Source organism: Cupressus sempervirens, chromosome 3 (genome assembly GCF_028749045.1).
Source record: "Cupressus sempervirens isolate cs-2001-9-10 chromosome 3, ASM2874904v1, whole genome shotgun sequence".
In the NCBI taxonomy this organism is placed as follows: domain Eukaryota; kingdom Viridiplantae; phylum Streptophyta; class Pinopsida; order Cupressales; family Cupressaceae; genus Cupressus; species Cupressus sempervirens.
The window spans coordinates 9,801,992-9,819,793 of record NC_143120.1 but is presented as its reverse complement, the minus strand read 5'-3'; the positions used below and the strand labels follow the sequence as shown (position 1 = coordinate 9,819,793).

The window sequence follows — 17,802 nt, the reverse complement described above, 5'->3', positions numbered from 1 at the left end:
TGAAATTGCCAACTTATTTGTCCAGCAATATTCTCATAACATTCAACACCCTGTCAACATTCGAGATCTATGCAACCATGAATACAAAGTTGGAGAACCTTTTATCACATTCCTCCAATGATGGAGACAACTTTATACTAAGTATTCATGCAAAATCCCAGAAACAGAGAAGCTTGACATTTTCACTGACAATCTCCTACCTGATTTTGGGTATAGAGTTCAACTTCAAGGTCCATGTACCTTTGAAGACATGATCACAAAGGCTATCTGCATTGAGAAATTTATGGTCAAGAAAGGTGAACTTACTCTTCAAAAGGACACAAAACAAGGCTCCACTTCCAACAGGGATAAAACTAAATATGTCAACAAAAATTGAGAAATTGAACATGATGGAGTTGTTGACAATGTCACTCCAAACTATGTTATCCCCTATCGGGTACCAAGAAGCAATTGAGGAATATGGCCAAAACTATGGCCAATCTGTGTGTCTATCCATATGTGTGGACAAGCTCATCCTAGGTGATGGCTCATCTGATCGCTAATTGTCTCTCAAAAATAGCACATAAAGCCTCTGTACTTGCCCAGGGCACTGTGTCATAGGATACCCTCAGTCCATGAAATGGGATGTGGAAGATCTTATATATATCCTTTGGATTCATAGTAATCTCTCCCTAAGGTAGGTGGGAGATGTTCATTTTTGAATGGAAACACTCCACCAAGGCAGTCAATAAATCATGATTCACCAGCAATGTTGGGATCTAGCATAAAGAAGTGAGCCCCAGTGTATCAATATGTGCCATATCTGCTACATCTAAGATCTGCAACAAAGTTCCATATGGAGAATAATGTGATTTGAATGAAACATCACCGCATAGCTCCTACACACACAAACAATAGCAAGAGACAAGAACATAGTGAGTACTAGATCAACAAATCAAAACAATGGAGAAATAAATACGAAAATCATGCTAAAACGTTAAAAACATGCAAATTTTCAATACATTGCTATCACAGATTTTTGTGTGAAGAAGTATTTCCTCACATGAGAAAACAAGTCTTTGTGTGAAAAAGGACTCTATCCCACGAAGAGAGACTCTCTTGTGCAAAAAGAGACTCTATCGTACAAAGAGATACTATATCACACGAAGAGAGCTAGTCTTGTGCAAAATACGAAAACCCTAGCAACATTCACACATTCTTCATGCTAGAAGAGACCATTTTCATGTGAGAAGAGATCACATTTGTGCGAGAAAAGATAGTCTCACATGAAGACCAATTTGACTACCTAAAAACAATCTAAACATGCAATAAATGACCTCAAAATGCATGAAAATGAAAGTACAAAGGATAGTTATTAATCACTCACTGGAGGTCCATAGTCCACCGACCTGCTATGTCATCGAGAGCACTCAAAATAATGATATCTCATGTTCACTGGCATACCTCTCTCAGAGCTCAATCCACTAAAAGAAAAAATGCACAAATGAATTGAAAATGACCCCTTGGGCCCTTATATAGGGCTTGACCTAATTTTTTTGAAAATGTTCTGATTTATGCAAAAATCACCCCATTGGCTAATTTGACCATTCTAGATTCATTTTTAGGATTGAATTCAAAATCTAACACACCTTAGTGCCTCAACAATGCATTTAAAAATTTTCTTGGACCTAACACGATTGAACGCTTGTGTAGTCCAAATTTTTCTGATACTTTAGGATTCCTAGAATCTTTTCAATTCAAAATTTTTCATATTTTTCAAAATTCATTTTGGAAATAGTCAACTCATGTCAACCACAGTTAAATATGGTCAACTATTGGTCAAAATTGGTCTTCTAGATCTCAAAATTAGGCTGAATTGACTTTGAATTTTCTTCTGATCATTATAATCCTTTCTACACTCTACTGCATCTCTAATTTCTTCTGTATACATTTCTGGTGTGTCATCTTTCGATTTCACTCTTGAGGGGGCAGGATTATTACATCATTGAACTTGAATTTCAACTCATTTTGAATCTCATTGCTTGGGACATCTGGTTCCCATCTCATGTCCTCATCACTCAGGGCATTTTGTTTCCCTCCTTTTGACATCTTTGTTATCTATTTCATCTTGTCATTAGTTGAATACTGGTATCGAGACAATCTAAATCTTGACTCTTGAGGATCAAGCCTCATTCAAGGGATGATTCTATATATGATCTTGAGCTCTTATCAATTCAAGTATCCAGATGTTCTATCGAGATCCTTAAAGGTTAAGCTCCATTCTGGAGATAATCTTTTAAATGCTTATCAATTTCAGGTATCTAGGTGTTTTATCTAGATCCTTAAAGGTTAAGCTCTATTCTAGAGATAATCTTTTAAATACTTATCAATTCAAGTATCTAGGTGTTCTATCTGGATCCTTATAGGTTAAGCTTAGATCTGGAGATAATCTTTTAAATGCTTATCAATTCAGGTATCTAGGTGTTCTATCTAGATCCTTAAAGATTACACTTCATTCTGGAGACAATCTTTTAAATGCTTTCAATTCAGGTATCTAGGTGTTCTATCTGGATCCTTAAAGATTAAGCTTTGTTTTGGAGACAAACTTTTAAATGCTATTGATCTCAGGTATCTAGATGTTCTATCTAGATCCTTAAAGGTTAAACTTCGTTCTGATGGAAACCTTTAAAATGCTTATCAATTTGGGTTGCTCGCTTATTCATTGAAAGAGGGGCAAAATGTAATACCCCAAAATTGGCTCATTACCATTGCACCAATTCTGGTGTATCTGATCAACTTCTAAAGTCCTATTTCACTAGGCAAATTCTTGTTCTGACATTCGCTACTTGACTTGATTGTCAGATGCAAAAAACCCTAATCTCCATTCATCATACTTCTTATTTAATTCCTATAAGTACTTACTCATATTAGTCACATTAAACCTATTTGATTTAAATTTAATTTAATTTAAAGTATTTATACTTTATTAAATTAAATTATCTCCTAAGGCTAATGTACTAAGGAATTAAATCTATTTAATTTAATAAATATGCCTATCCTAATTAATTAAATGAAATTATTTAATTATATGGGGAAGGTATTTCTAATTGATTAAAATGAAAATTATTTAATTAAATAGAAAAGTATTTATGAGATCATATCTCATTTTATTAAATTAAATATCTTTCCTAGTGCTCTCTTTAGTTCTAAATGGAAACTCTGAGTGAACTACTTCTCAAAATTGGAAACAATCTAGTTAACTTGCTCTCACACTTATGACAAGTTCAGTTAACTACTCATCACACCTAGATCTAAAACAGTTCACTTCACCTACACAAGGAAGTTTCCATCTTAACTAAATCTTTGCTTCAATCCTGATTGTTGATCCGAGTTGATCTAACCCATCGATAAATTCTTGAACTCTATTTAAGAGACTCCTAATTCCTCATTACAAAGGTTGAATTCAATTGATATCAAATTGCTATTGAAATTCATACTTACTTTTGCTCATATATTTTCATACATTCACATTCTTAGATTAACCTCATTTAGTTCTTAAAATGCATACATCTAATATAGTTTCTTTTACATGTTATTAGATTAAATGCATATTTCATTCTAGATTACTTTGCATCTTCATATAGACTAGCTACATCTTTAAATCCTTCATTCTTAGAGGGTCTAGTTGCCTAAGCCTCATCTCTGGGGATATTAAACAAGAAAAATCCCTTTAGATAAGAGGCAACAGGTCGCACTATCGGGTGTCTTGGGTAAACAATACCATGTTTATCCGAGGATGATTCTACAGGTAATGACCACGTTGAAGTGTGTGTGAGGTTCAGAGACCCACAAATTCATGCATACACACTCCACTCAATGAATGAGTGACGTGGGCAGAGTGTGGATGGTAGACCACTCCTTCCCAACTATAGCAGTTCACCCTGCTCCATGAATCTAGTGGCTTGATCAACTGATATTCTCTGTAATATGTGAAGTTCATGCCTTGCTTGAAATCCAAGAGAGAATTTCATTCCTCTTCCAAATAGACAAAGAAGTAAATAATAGATGTGAGAAACAAGAACACCACCCAAATCTCCAAACCCATTTTGTATTGCCTTCTATAAATAGAGAAAAGCAATACAATATTAGAATTCTCACTACAAATGACACAACATAATGAGTGTTTTTTACTTTGCAAATATCAGAGGCTTCTTTTCTCTTGTCTGATGATTAAATGGGGGTTGGAAGGTGAGGCAGATTTATAGATCATTCAAACTGCAAATATGTTGCGTCAAAAGAGGAGTCTAACAAAAATTTTGAGTTAGTCTCATTTTTAAAGAAAATGAGGAGAAAAATGAGCTACGAAACTAGTTTTTCAATCACAGCAGCAGAAGAAAATATCTCATGTGATTTTCTTGCGTTTAAAGTTTCATGACTTTTTTCAGAGGACAAAAATCACTCATGGAAACAGGATGATGTATTTTAGGGTAAGAATTTCTATATATAAATATTTAATTAATTTAAATTTCACATTCTATCATAATCTACTAATATATGGATAAAACATTATTATTAATTTAAATAAATGAATGGTGAAAGTAAATGTTTTTTATTAATCTGTGATATATATATATATATACTTTTTTTTGTAATTATAGTATGGAAACAAGTTTAAGGACAAATATCATGTATATATGAAAATATTCAAATGTTTCAAGGATTAAAAATATCTAGATAAAGAATGTGAGCATGTTCTCAAGTAAAGTATAAGCATTAATGCATACATGATGAAATGGGCATGTAAAAATATAGTATGATAAAGCATGCAAAATGTATGTGTGCCAGAGATAAACATTTTTTTGACAAATTCTTAAATGTCCCTCAATGTCCATAAACACCTATTCAATTATGGTAAAACATTAGATCAATATATACCCTAATAGAACATCCAAGAGGGGAAGGCACAACTTTAGGTACATGATGTATGTTTTACATGCACAAATGTAAAACTTAGAACATGAATGAATTATGTGGGCACAATAGTGTAACATGTGAAATTATTGTGGTATTAAAATAACTTCTTTCAAACTTTCATATAAGTAAATGATATTATGGGTTCCATCACCATAGGGATTTTCCCTCTAATCAAGGGTTTCCCTGGTTAACAAATCATTGTGTCATTGTGTATAATCTATCTCTTTGCATTGTTCATATTACTAGTTATTGTAGTTGGATTTGATAAGTTAAGTTTGATTTGATTAAGCATACAACTAATTCACCCACCACCCTCATCCAACTAACAATATCCATATGTCACTCGCACTCACAATTACAAATTGGTCTCATAATTATACTGATTACAAAAAAACATCTATTAGGTGCAATAGCCAACCTAACATAATATAATATATGAAAATTATACTCAATCACTAGTATGATCCAAAATAAGTCAATTAAGACTTGGGTAGGACCCATGTCTTCAACCATGTACATGCTACACCATCATCAACACATTACTTCATCAAATCAGTTAGGACCTAAATGAAGAAGTGCCCACACACTACCAAAATAGAAATTTTGATATCCTCAATTAATGTAGACTACCAAAATGATCATCACATGATCCAAAAATATAAATAAGTAGCATGACTATCATCAGAAACCTTTGCAACATGTCTAACATAAAATCCAAACTCATCTTTAGTACCAAACGCTAAGAACAATGAATTGGCAAACATAGTCAAATCAAAAGATAGCTTGTTGTCGTCAAAATAATGAAATATAGAAATTGTGACCACGTGAATAAGGAACAATGAGAATACTAACATCCCAATATTCGAATCATTAAATCCAACTCATACCAAATCAAATACTCACCTCTGCAGGTGGTCCCACAATGGTATGTCCCACTTTTTTGGATATCCTAATTCTTGTTGGAATCATGTGTGAGATGTCCCAATTTTATGTGACATGTGTGAGATGTCAAAACTTTAATATTTCCAATTTAAAATTAACTTTGTATTGATTCATTTGATTGAAGATACTAATTGTAAACTATTATGTTAAAATAATTATTATTACTTAGATCTTGTCATCAAGAAATGATACATTTGCGAGCCTCAATTCCACTAATCTTGTTTAATCAACAATAATTATCCCAAACCAACAAGAAATCATAACTCTTCTTTAATCTTCTATTAAAAACCATTGCATTCTATAAACTATTTAAGTTTTCTAAGAATAATTATGTTCTATAAACTAGTGAAACAATTATCAAGTATGATTTGAATTTAATATTTGAAATACACCTATCTCATTATTAAGATTCTTTATTCAATTTTAAAAGAAAATGAGAGGAAAAAACCAGAGAATTACATTGAAAAATGAGAAAAAAAATGTCTAAACATATTCATATGTCTGAATTTGACGATATGAACACTTTAAGCTTTCAAGTTCTCTTATCTAGAACTAGTTCATCTTGTTATATCTTCTATAGTAAAATTATTAGACATTTTTAAGGATAAAATAATGATCCAATAAAATAAAGAAGGCTTTTTTATACCAACCCAAACCAAGAAATAAATATTCAAGATTATTCAAAGACTGGTCATCTTACTATTGTTTCAAAAGGATGGAATTTTCATATGATTGGGATTCTTTCCATCCAATTTCTCAAGTTCAGAAAAAGATTTCCTTTCCCTTTTTTAATTGAAGTTTAACCACAATCTAAAATCAACATTCCTAATCATAGTTTCCAAATCCATAAGGAATGACTTTATTAAAACTTATCTTGATTTATCCCCATTTAAATCTACAATTGGAATGGATTCATAAAATTCTAAAACATCAAGTTCTAACATCCTTTCTATGAAATATTTCATGTTTTTCCCCCCTTTCCCTCCAATTTATCATGGTCATTTAGTCCAAGTAAGTCATATATGACCTCACACTCCCTAGGTAATCAATCCCCCTCTTTGATGCAGGAGCACATAGTTAGGCTAAGCTTGAAACCTAGGTATTTCCTTATTTTTGGCTTGTAGTGATACTAGCCACATCAATAGTCTAATAATAGGATCAACTAGGTCCTAAGGTGAGGTTAGATAGGTTAGAAGAGCCCCATAATGCAATATTGCTTCTAATTGCTAAAAATTGCTCATTTGGTTCAACAGAGAATTTTTGGTTTTTGAGGGCCAAATAGGGAAAGAAAGTGTTTAAGGGTCCTTATTAGGTTTTTTGGATCTATATTAAGCCTTTTGGAAAGTTTGGTAGCAAGTAGAGCAAGTTTGGATAGATAATTTGGAAAATTGCAAAAATTGCTCCTTTTTTTGCAAAGTTGTCATTGACAACTTTTGTAAATTTTATGCAAAAAAAGCAACTTCTTTATGGGAGACCTTTAACCAATTAAAGTAGTTGGAAACATCCATGCCAATCCTATATTAGGTTGAACTCAACCTTTTCAAGAGGTTGGAGGAAGGAGAAATGAGAGTTTAAGAATTGTAATCAGCATTTTTACTACATTACAGCAGTTTCTTGCTTTGGAGTGTTTTTCATGCTTTGTACAAATCAGACTTAGGTTATTCTGAGTTTGAAGTGTTAGTATTATTTTTCCTTCAATTATTTTTTTAGTTTTTGTGTTGTTATAGAGAGTTTTGTGTGGTTGAATAAATTATTTTGTAAGTTAGCAGGTTGTTGTTCTGAACTGGTTAGCGAATAAAAAATGGAGCCTTAGGGCCTTTTCCCACCATATAAAATGTACGGCCTCTTGGGATTTGGAACTAGACTCCTTCTAAATTATGTACAAAAAAGGAGAGCCCATGGGAAGCATGAAAAGCATTTTTAAAGTGATTCCCTAGGCGAGCCAAATGTAACTTGGCTAGGAATCACAGTTGGAAAAATGAGCTATGGAGGGGATTGAGCATGCAAACATCTCAATCTAGCCACACAAAAAGTAAGGAGAAGGTATAACCTTGCTTCAATCCAAGGGAGAAGTCCTAGAACATTTTCCAAGGTGGTTTTCCATCACAACAGCAACAAAGCACTTGAAATCCTCATTTTTGGCCTAAAATTGTACTTTGGTTGTACGGATAGTTTGGGGGTTGAACAATCACAAAATCTTGAAGTAATTCAAAAAGGGTATGCAAAAATGTAATTTTTTTGTAGGGTTGTTAAGAAGTTTTTTAAGAAATCTTGTTTCCAGCTATTTAGGAGGGCTAATTCCTAGTAGCCTTTTTGGAGCAATTTGGTATATTTTCCCTAGTAGATTGAATGTACCTATTAAATCAGCATTGTTTAGGTTCATGGATGTTAGAAGTAGTCTAAACAAACCCTGGATGAAGAACTAGTACCCTTGGAGCTATAGATGGACTTGAGGGTTAGTAGCGGATTGGAGCTGGCTAGTAAGAAATTTGATGTTACTTTGTTGGTGTGCCCCCAACTGAAGGATTATGATATCTTGAGCAAGTTCTTAGTAAGCATAGGGTGTGAAGAAGCCCTAGTGGCTCTAGTGAATGACATAAGGTAGCCTTGAGAGAGCTTGGGGTTTGGAAGCAAGGTTGGGGTGTTACATCAGAGTGGTATCAGAGCAAGTTAAAGATTTCAGAAAAGGTAGTAGATGTTTGAAGCTACTGAAGAATACGTAGGAGAATCAATGATGGTGACTTATGTGGAGTTAGCCAAAGAGGTTAATGAACAAAAGGAAAGAAACTGGCTTCTTGAAGAAGCACTGGAAGAGGTGAAGCAAAAACTAGATGCAGTTGCAGAGGAAGCCAGAAAAAGGGAAGAAGAAGAAGATGGGAAGGGTAAGAATGTAGTAGAGGAAAACATCATACCTGAACCTGATCCTATCTTTCAAGAAGAACCTTTCTTGAAGGAAATCAAAGCCTTGGGAAGTAAAGCCTTGGAAGGAGTTCCACTTTTTAGTGGTAAGATGGATATTGATGCAGTTATGGATTGGTTAGAGGGTATGGAGAACCACTTTGAGTGTGACGGTATCTCAGAGGCACAAAAGGTTAAGGTGGCTAAGTCAAGGCTTAGAGGCTCAGCCTTAACATGGTGGAAGTATTTACAAGATGAAAGAGTCAGCATGGGCAAGAATCCAATTGCAAATTGGAGTGCTATGACAAGAAAAATCAAGGAGAACTTCCTACCTAAAGAATTTGAGATCCAACTCCATTAAAAAAGGCAAGGACTAAAGTAAAAAGATCTTGATGTGACCTCCTATACTAAAGAATTTTAGAGGTTGTTTTTGAGATCCAAGAAGCAAGAAGAGGAGTCACTCAAGGTGGCAAGTTATCTCAGTGGCTTGAAGTGGAACATTCAAGAGGAGCTTAGCTTATGGGCCCCTACCACTGTCCAAAGAAGTCATTAGCTACCTTTGAAGGTAGAAGAAAAGAACAAGAGGAAAGGAGATTCTAACTTCAAAGGTAGAGGGAAAGGCAGAAATTAGAAAAATCAAAGAGGAGGCTACCAAGGCAAAGGTAGTGATCAAAAGAACCAATGAGAAAGCAAACCCATGGAGCAAACTAGTGACCACTCTTCAAGAGGTGGTTATAATAGAGGGAGAGGCAATCAAGGAGGATCAAGCAGGGGTAGAGTTGGTAGGAGCAGCTCTTACTTTGCAACAATGAAGTGTTACAATTTTGGTCAACTAGGTCATCCTGCCTATAGGTGCCCGGACAAACCCTCTTCCTCAAGCCAAGATAAAAGGCTAGCATATGCACAAGAAGATAATAAAAGTTGAAAGGATGCTGATATAGACCATATTGAGTCTAAAAAAGGTGAGAACCTCATGTTTAGGAGGGTTCTAATCAAGTAAATAGCTCCTGATGAGCCTAGACATAGGAGGGCATTGTTTAGGATCAAGAGCAAGATCCTAGGAAAAGTATGCAAGGTGGTGGTTGATTTCGGATCAACTAATAATGTAATATCAGAGGAGGCTGTTACAAAGCTCAAACTAAAGAAGATACCTCATGACAACCCTTACAAGGTCACATGGCTTAACAAAGGGCAAAGCATCCTAGTGAATGAGCAAGCATGGGTGGACTTCTCAATTGCAGGATATAAAGACTGATTGTTGTGTGATATTTTTCCAATGGATGCTTGCCATCTTTTGCTAGGGAGGCCATGGAAATTAGATAGGGAGGTGGTGTATTATGGTAGGGATAATTCCATAATGTTCAAAAAAGGAGCCAAGATTTTCAAAATTTAGTCTTTGTTGGAAGGGGAAGAACCATAGTCCCAATTACCTAGTGTGCTACTATGTGGAGAGAAAGAGTTTGTAAAAGACCTTAAGCATAAGTAGAGCCAAGGATTTGCAATGATACTAAAGTCCACTAATGAAGAAAAATCAGGCAAGGAACCCTTACCAGTTGAAGTCCAAAATTTTCTTGAAAAGTATAAGGATATAGTGAGTGATGGTACCCTAGCTACCCTACCTCCTAAGAGGGTTATAAGTCATCAAATTGACTTTGTACTAGGTGCCTCTTTGCCTAATAAGGAAGCCTATAAGCTCACTCTAGATCAAAACATTGAAGTTGCAAGACAAGTCCAAGAGTTGATGAACCAAGGTTTGATCCAAAAGAGCATAATTCCTTGTGTAGTCTCGGTGGTCTTGGCATCCAAGAAGGGAGGAAAATAGAGGTTGTGTACTGACTCAAGGGCCATTAACTGCATTACAATTAGGTATAGGTTTCCTATTCCAAGAATTGAAGATCTTATGGATTGTCTAGGAGGTGTTATGTATTTCACTAAGTTGGACTTGAAAAGTGGGTATCACCAAATCAAAATAAAGTAGGGAGATGAACAAAAGACAGAATTTAAGACTATTGATGGTCTTTATGAATGGCTTGTGATGCCATTTGGTCTTTCTAATGCCCCTAGCACATTCATGAGGCTCATGAATGAAGTGCTCAAAGATTTCATAGGTAGATTTGCCACAGTGTACTTGGATGATATCCTCATCTACAACAAGACCAAAGAGGAACATGTCAAGCATGTAGAAGTGGTTTTGAAGATGCTTCATGAGGAGAAGCTAGCTATCAACCTTGAGAAGAGTGACTTCTTCAAGAAAGATTTGGTGTATCTAGGCTTTGTGGTGTCTAAAGGAACCATGAAGATGGACAAGGAGAAAGTTTCTACTATCCTAAGTTGGCCTACACCTACCACTACCATTGAGGTAAGAAGCTTCCATGGATTGTCCCAATTTTATAGGAAATTCATTAGAAATTTTAGTGGTATTTGTGCACCCTTACTTGATACCATAAAGGGGGGAGTTGAGTCTAAGTTTAGGTGGACCTTAGAAGCTGAAAAGTCCTTTGATATGTTGAAGAAGAAAGTAGGCACTCAACCCATCCTACAATTGCCTAGTTTTGACAAGCTATTCACCCTAGAATGTGATGCAAGTGGCTCAGTAGTGGGTGGGGTTTTGAGTCAAGAAGGTAGAACAATAGCCTCCTATAGTGAGAAGCTAAATGAGGCCAAGAAAAAGTACTCATCATATGACCCAGAGCTTTATGCCTTAGTCCAATGTCTTAGGAAATGGAGACACTATTTGTTGCCAAAAGAATTTGTTGTGTTTACAGATAATCAAGCTCTTAGCTACATCAACACATAGGAGAAGTTGAGAAAAAAACACTTAAAGTGGATGGAATATTTGTAGGCCTTCACCTTTATAATCAGGCATAAGAAAGGACAAATGAACAAGGTTTTCGATGCATTAAGTAGAAGGGTTTTAATATTCCAAGAGATTCAGCTCCATAGCATTGGAGTGGAGAGTTTTTAGAATCTTTACAAGAATGATGAGGACTTTGCTGAAGCCTATAAGGTATGCATGGACTTTGAAAACCACTTTCATAGAAAATTTTCAGAATACACTTTGCAAAATGGGTTTCTATTTAAGGGTAACCAGTTGTGTGTACCAAGAGGTTCTATGAGAGAGAATCTAATACAAGAGAAGTATAATGGTAGCTTGAGTGAGCATTTTGGTATCATCAAGATAATAGAACTAGTGCAAAGGTTCTATTATTGGCCTAAATTGGTCAAAGATGTAACCAAGTATGTGGAGCAATGCATGGTGTGTATGAAGGTAAAAGGAGGAATGAGCAATGTAGGTCTTTATCAGCCTCTACCAATTCCCAACCGGCCATGGGATTGTGTAAGCATGAATTTTGCTGTAGGTTTTCCTAAAACTAAGCAAGGATATGATAGCATCTATGTTGTTGTTGATAGATTTAGTAAAATGGGGCATTTCATTACATGTAAGACAACTAATGATGCAAGTCATATAGCTCATTTGTTTTTCAAAGAGGTTGTAAGGATTCCTGGACTTCCATTAAGCATTGTGTTGGATCGAGATGTGAAATTCATGAGTCACTTTTGGAAGACTTTATGGAAGAAGCTTGGCACTAACATGTCTTTTGGTTCAGCTTACCATCCTCAAACTGATGGTCAAACTGAGGTGGTTAATAGGACTTTAGGTAACCTTCTTAGGTGCCTAACTAAGGAGTATGGTCAGAGTTGGGATGTTATCATCCCACAAGCGGAATATGCCTACAATGATAGCAAGAATAGGACTACCGAAAAGAGTCCTTTTGAAATTGTTTATTGCATGCATCCAAGAGGTGTGTGTGAACTAAGGTGTCTTGGAAACATGGATCAGATTAGTGGTCAAGCTAAAGACTTTGTACAAACCATGAAGGAGATTCAGGAGAAAGTCAAGAAGACTATTCAAGACAACACTCTAAAACTCAAAGCCAACATGGATGAAAAGAAGAAGGATGTTTAGTTTGCTATTGGGGACTATGTGATGGTCCATTTGAAAAAATCAAGGCTTCAAAAAGGTATTCCTACTAAGCTACAAATGAAGAGGGTAGGACCTTGCAAAATATTGGCTAAATATGGAGAAAATGCCTATAAGGTAGATGTACCTTCCAATTTGGGCATATCCCCTATTTTTAATGTGCAAGACTTGGTGACATAAAAAGGTGACTCATCTTAGATCAGTCCAAATGTTCATGAAGATCTTGAACCTATTGCAGCACCTACAAACACCAAGTTGGAGGTAGAAAAGGTATTAGACTCAAGGGTAAAGAAGACTACAAGGCACAAGGTGTACATGGAACACCTCATCAAATGGAAGGAAAAACCAGTTTCAGAGGCTACATGGGTTTCTGAGATAGATTTAAAGAAGGTTGGCATACCTCTAGATTTGTTGCAAATTGATCCACCTTGAGTTCTTTGTTGGAGGGGAGTATGGTGCAGGAGCACCTAGGTAGGCTAAGCGTGAAACCTAGGTATTTCCTTATTTTTGGCTTATAGTGATTATAGCCACATCAATATTCTAATAATAGGATCAACTAGGTCCTAAGGTGAGGTTAGATAGGTTAGAAGAGCCCCATAATGCAATATTGCTCCTAATTGCTAAAAATTGCTCATTTGGCTCAATAGAGAATTTTTGGTTTTTGAGAGCCAAATAGGGAAAGAAAGTGTTTAAGGGTCCTTATTAGGTTTTTTGGATCCATCTTAAGCCTTTTGGAAATTTTGGTAGCAAGTAGAGCAATTTTGGATAGATAATTTGCAAAATTGTAAAAATTGCTCTTTTTTTTGCAAAGTTGTCATTAACAACTTTTGTAACTTTTATGCAAAACGAGAAACTTCTTTGTGGGAGACCTTTAACCACTTAATGTAGTTGGAAACGTCCATGATAAGCCTATATTAGGTTGAACTCAACCTTTTCAAGAGGTTGGAGGAAGGAGAAATGAGAGTTTAAGAATTGTAATCAGCATTTTTACTACTTTACAACAGTTTCTTGCTTTGGAGTCTTTTTCATGCTTTGTGCAAATCAGACTTAGGTTTTTCTAAGTTTGAAGTGTTAGTATTAGTTTTCTTTCAATTTTGGTTTTAGTTTTTGTGTTGTTACAAAGAGTTGTGTGTGGTTGAATAAATTATTTTGTAAGTTAGCAGGTTGCTGTTCTGAACTGGGCAGCGAACAAAAAATGGACTCTTAGGGCCTTTTCCCACCGTATAAAATGTACAGCCTCTTGGGATTTGGAACTAGACTCCTTGTAAATTATGTATAGGAAAGGAGAGCCCATGGGAAGCACATAAAGAATTTTTAAAGTGATTCCCTAAGCAAGCCAAATGCAACTTGGCTAGGAATCACAGTTGGAAAAATGAGCTATGGAGGGGATTGAGCATGCAAACACCTCAATCCAGCCACACAAAAACTAAATAAAAGGTATATACTTGCTTCAGTCCAAGGGAGAGGTCTTGGAATATTTTCCAAGGTGGTTTTCCATCACAACAGCGATAAAGCACTTGAAATCCTCTTTTTTGGCCTAAAACTATACTTTGGTTGTATGGATAGTTTGGGGGTTGAAGAATCACAAAATTTTGAAGTACTCCAAAAAGGGTATCCAAAAATGTAATTTTTTTTTAGGGTTGTTAAGAATTTTTTCAAGAAATCGTGTTTCCAGCTATTTAGGAGGGTTAATTCCTAGTAGCCTTTTTGGAGCAATTTGGTATATTTTCCCTAGTAGATTGAATACACCTATGAAATCAGCATTTTTTAGGGTCATGGACGTTAGAAGGAGTCTAAACAAACCCTGGATGAAGAACTAGTACCCTTGGAGCTATAGATGGACCTGAGGGTTAGTAGCGGACTAGAGTCGGCTAGTAAGAAATTTGATGTTACTTTGTTGGTGTGCCCCCAACTGAAGGATTAGGATCTCTTGAGCAAGGTCCTAGTGAGCATAGGGTGTGAAGAAGCCCTAGTGGGTCTAGTGAATGACCTAAGGTAGCCCTGAGAGAGCTTGGGGTTTGGAAGCAAGGTTGGGGTGTTACATCACTCTTACATGCTACCGAGCCCAAAATGAATCCCCTCTATTATAATATTTCCTTTTCTCAACTTTCATTCTTCAATTTTAATGTCTTTCTTTTTCTTACTATAGTTTTCATTCATGTTTATATGTTCAAAAGGAGGAATCTAAACCTAGACAAATCGACCTAAATCCTAAATATCACTATTTAGTTTTTCAACATATAATAACTTAAGCTTGTCATGTTTACTAGATAAAGAAAAAAATTTCATCTCTTGACTAGATAAATATGAAGAAATTAACTACAAACTACTATTTAAAAATTCACAAAGAGCACCACTTTTTGAAATTTTTTATAGATCTTTCCAGAATGTGTTTCCTAAAATACTTATTTACAATGTCTTTAAACTTTTTTGATTGAGGTAAGGTTTTGGAGGCTTCCTAATTTTCCTTTTTCATTAATATGTTTTATTTCCTCCTCCCTAAGTTTGTGCTTTTAGGTGTCTCTTGTTTATAGAGATGCCCATAAATTGGATTTCTTTTCTCACTAGTACCCCCTAAGGATCTTCTTTTGCCCATTTTATTTTTCAATGGGGTGCAATCCTACTTTTGCGCTTTACTAATCCAAGGTTTTCCAAGATCATATTTTCTAGCAACGTTGCTCCTACATCCTTAGGCTTTAGTTATGAATTAATTGAAACTAGTTATTGATTGCCTATTAAGGATTTGGCAAGATTTTCATTTTCCCCCCTTTTATCATTCACAGATAAGTTTTGAGCATTGTTAACTTGAGATTCTAGTAGTACCATGCCATAGTCTTCTAAGAGAACTTGGTATGTTATTTATTCAACAATCTTAGATTGTATTTCAAGAATACATTTCCAAAAAATGTTTCCCATTTCGTGAATAAGAAAATGAATCTTGAAAATAGATAAAATTCCCTCCTCTTAAATTTTTTTTCCTCTATACCTTTTGCTTGCCAAGTTCATTTGAGCCTCTCCTACTTTTGAATTGATGTCTTAGAATGCTTTTTAGACATTTTTGTTGTGTACGAATATTTTTGCAAACCACTATCGGCTTGATTATAGATACCTAGTTGCATACTTTTAACCTATTTTCTTGGCCAAATAAATACTTCCTTCTTTTGATTTTCCAAATAGTCCAAGCCTTTCACCAAACTATTTCCCCGTTTCTAACAATTTGTGGGAAAATAACTAATTTTAAACCCTTTATATTTATGAATTCTTCGGAAAAGTCTTGGAAAATATGAAATATTTTAAATTAAAGATGCTAATTCCATACAAGTTTATGTGGATTGGGACTTTTCTTGACTTCTACCTTTTTCAACTTCTAGAGACAATGATAGAATCCTATCTTCTTGGATCCATGTCAATAGAAAAGACCCCAGACACACAATTTAAGAATTTGTGAAAGTTATATGCAATGTCATTAGCTTTACAAAGTTGATGGTTTTGTTGTCTTCATAGAAGTTATTTTCAATCCATTTTCTATTTCTTCTTATGAATTTAAGGGAAGAGGGTAAATCTTTGTCCCTATCCATTAATAAACATAATTTAGAAGGGATGTAGAATTATTTCAAAAGGATAGGATCAATCTTATAAAAACCTAACTCGTATCTTATATTCTAGAGATAAATTAAGAATTTGTACCTAAGCAGGAATAATTTTGATATGATTCTCTTTCCATTATATTTCTTTAAGGGTGATTCTATTTTCAAATGCTTTTGTAGCAAAGAAAAATTAAAAAGACCTATGTGAAATTATCACATCAAAATAATTTGCATCAAAAGTAGCCTTAAAATCTTGTAGTTTTAGTAGCTGGTTTGGTGGCTTCCTTCCCATTCTTAGATTTTAACTCTATTTCAGCTACTTTTCATAGAAAAGATAGAGGAGCATAAGAAACTCACTTTATTTTACATAAAACTATGTTCATGATATCTACATTAACTTCACATGGAAAAGACAGAGGGGCGTGATTTTTTGTGATATCAAAATAAGAATAAAGAACATGAACATACAAGTGAAACATATTGGTAAATCAAAAAGATTGTCACAAAGAAAGAGTACACCTTAAATTTCCATACAATTATGTAATTGACACCCATTAGCAAATATACATTTTATATATCTAAAAGACTTGACATATTTCCTATAGATATGAAAGTTATATTGACAACATTAAATAATTAAATAAGTTGTTAGGGAACTACCACTGATCTTGTATAGATTTATTTTGAGCATATATTTCAATAGTGATTAGTAAAGAGTAGTGTTGTGCAGTTGAAAATACCTCTAGAATAATAGTGTGCAATATAGATTAGTGGTTGATAGTTTTGAAATATTTATGTCTAATCATAGTGTGACCTAATTATGAATTTCCTTTTATCTCTATAATATCTAATTATTTTATTACAACAACTTCTATGTTTGAGAGCGTGTTTTCTTTAAATCCACCAATCTCATTTTTGTATTGTGTCCTCTACTTGTTTATATCCAATATTTAAAATCAATTATTTTAAAATTTCATATTAAATAACTAAACATAGACATCATATTATTCAACAATTGTAAATGAGGAAAAGTACAATATTAGCACATGGTTTGAATTCCTTCAAGCCAAAAAAATATCGCATTAAATTATTTTTAGATGACATAAATTCCTATGCAAGTTTTTTTTAATGTACCTTCCTTGCTTGACACACCATTCTTCACCATACATTTTATGAACACGCTCATTTCTCAACTTTCCCCAAATTTTGGCCTTGTTAAAAATAAAATAGTAGAGTTTTTAGATGATAGTATTGTATTTTATTTCAATAGGCCACACATGCTCATATTTTAGTATATTTTAATGTAGTAGATGATCAATTTGAACACAATATCATAATTCCAAAGCATTAAGATAACAATATAATAATGATAAATAAAAATAATAATATTAAGACTAATTTTCTTCAAAGTATTTTTATAATGATTCATGATAAAAAAAC

General features: G+C 34.4%; 1 pseudogene; it reads right to left on the bottom strand.

Annotated features, from left to right (window-relative positions):
• Positions 1-17,548, bottom strand: part of LOC149564466 (uncharacterized) — a 44,522-nt pseudogene extending 26,974 nt beyond the window's left edge.
• Positions 17,549-17,802: the final 254 nt, after the last annotated feature.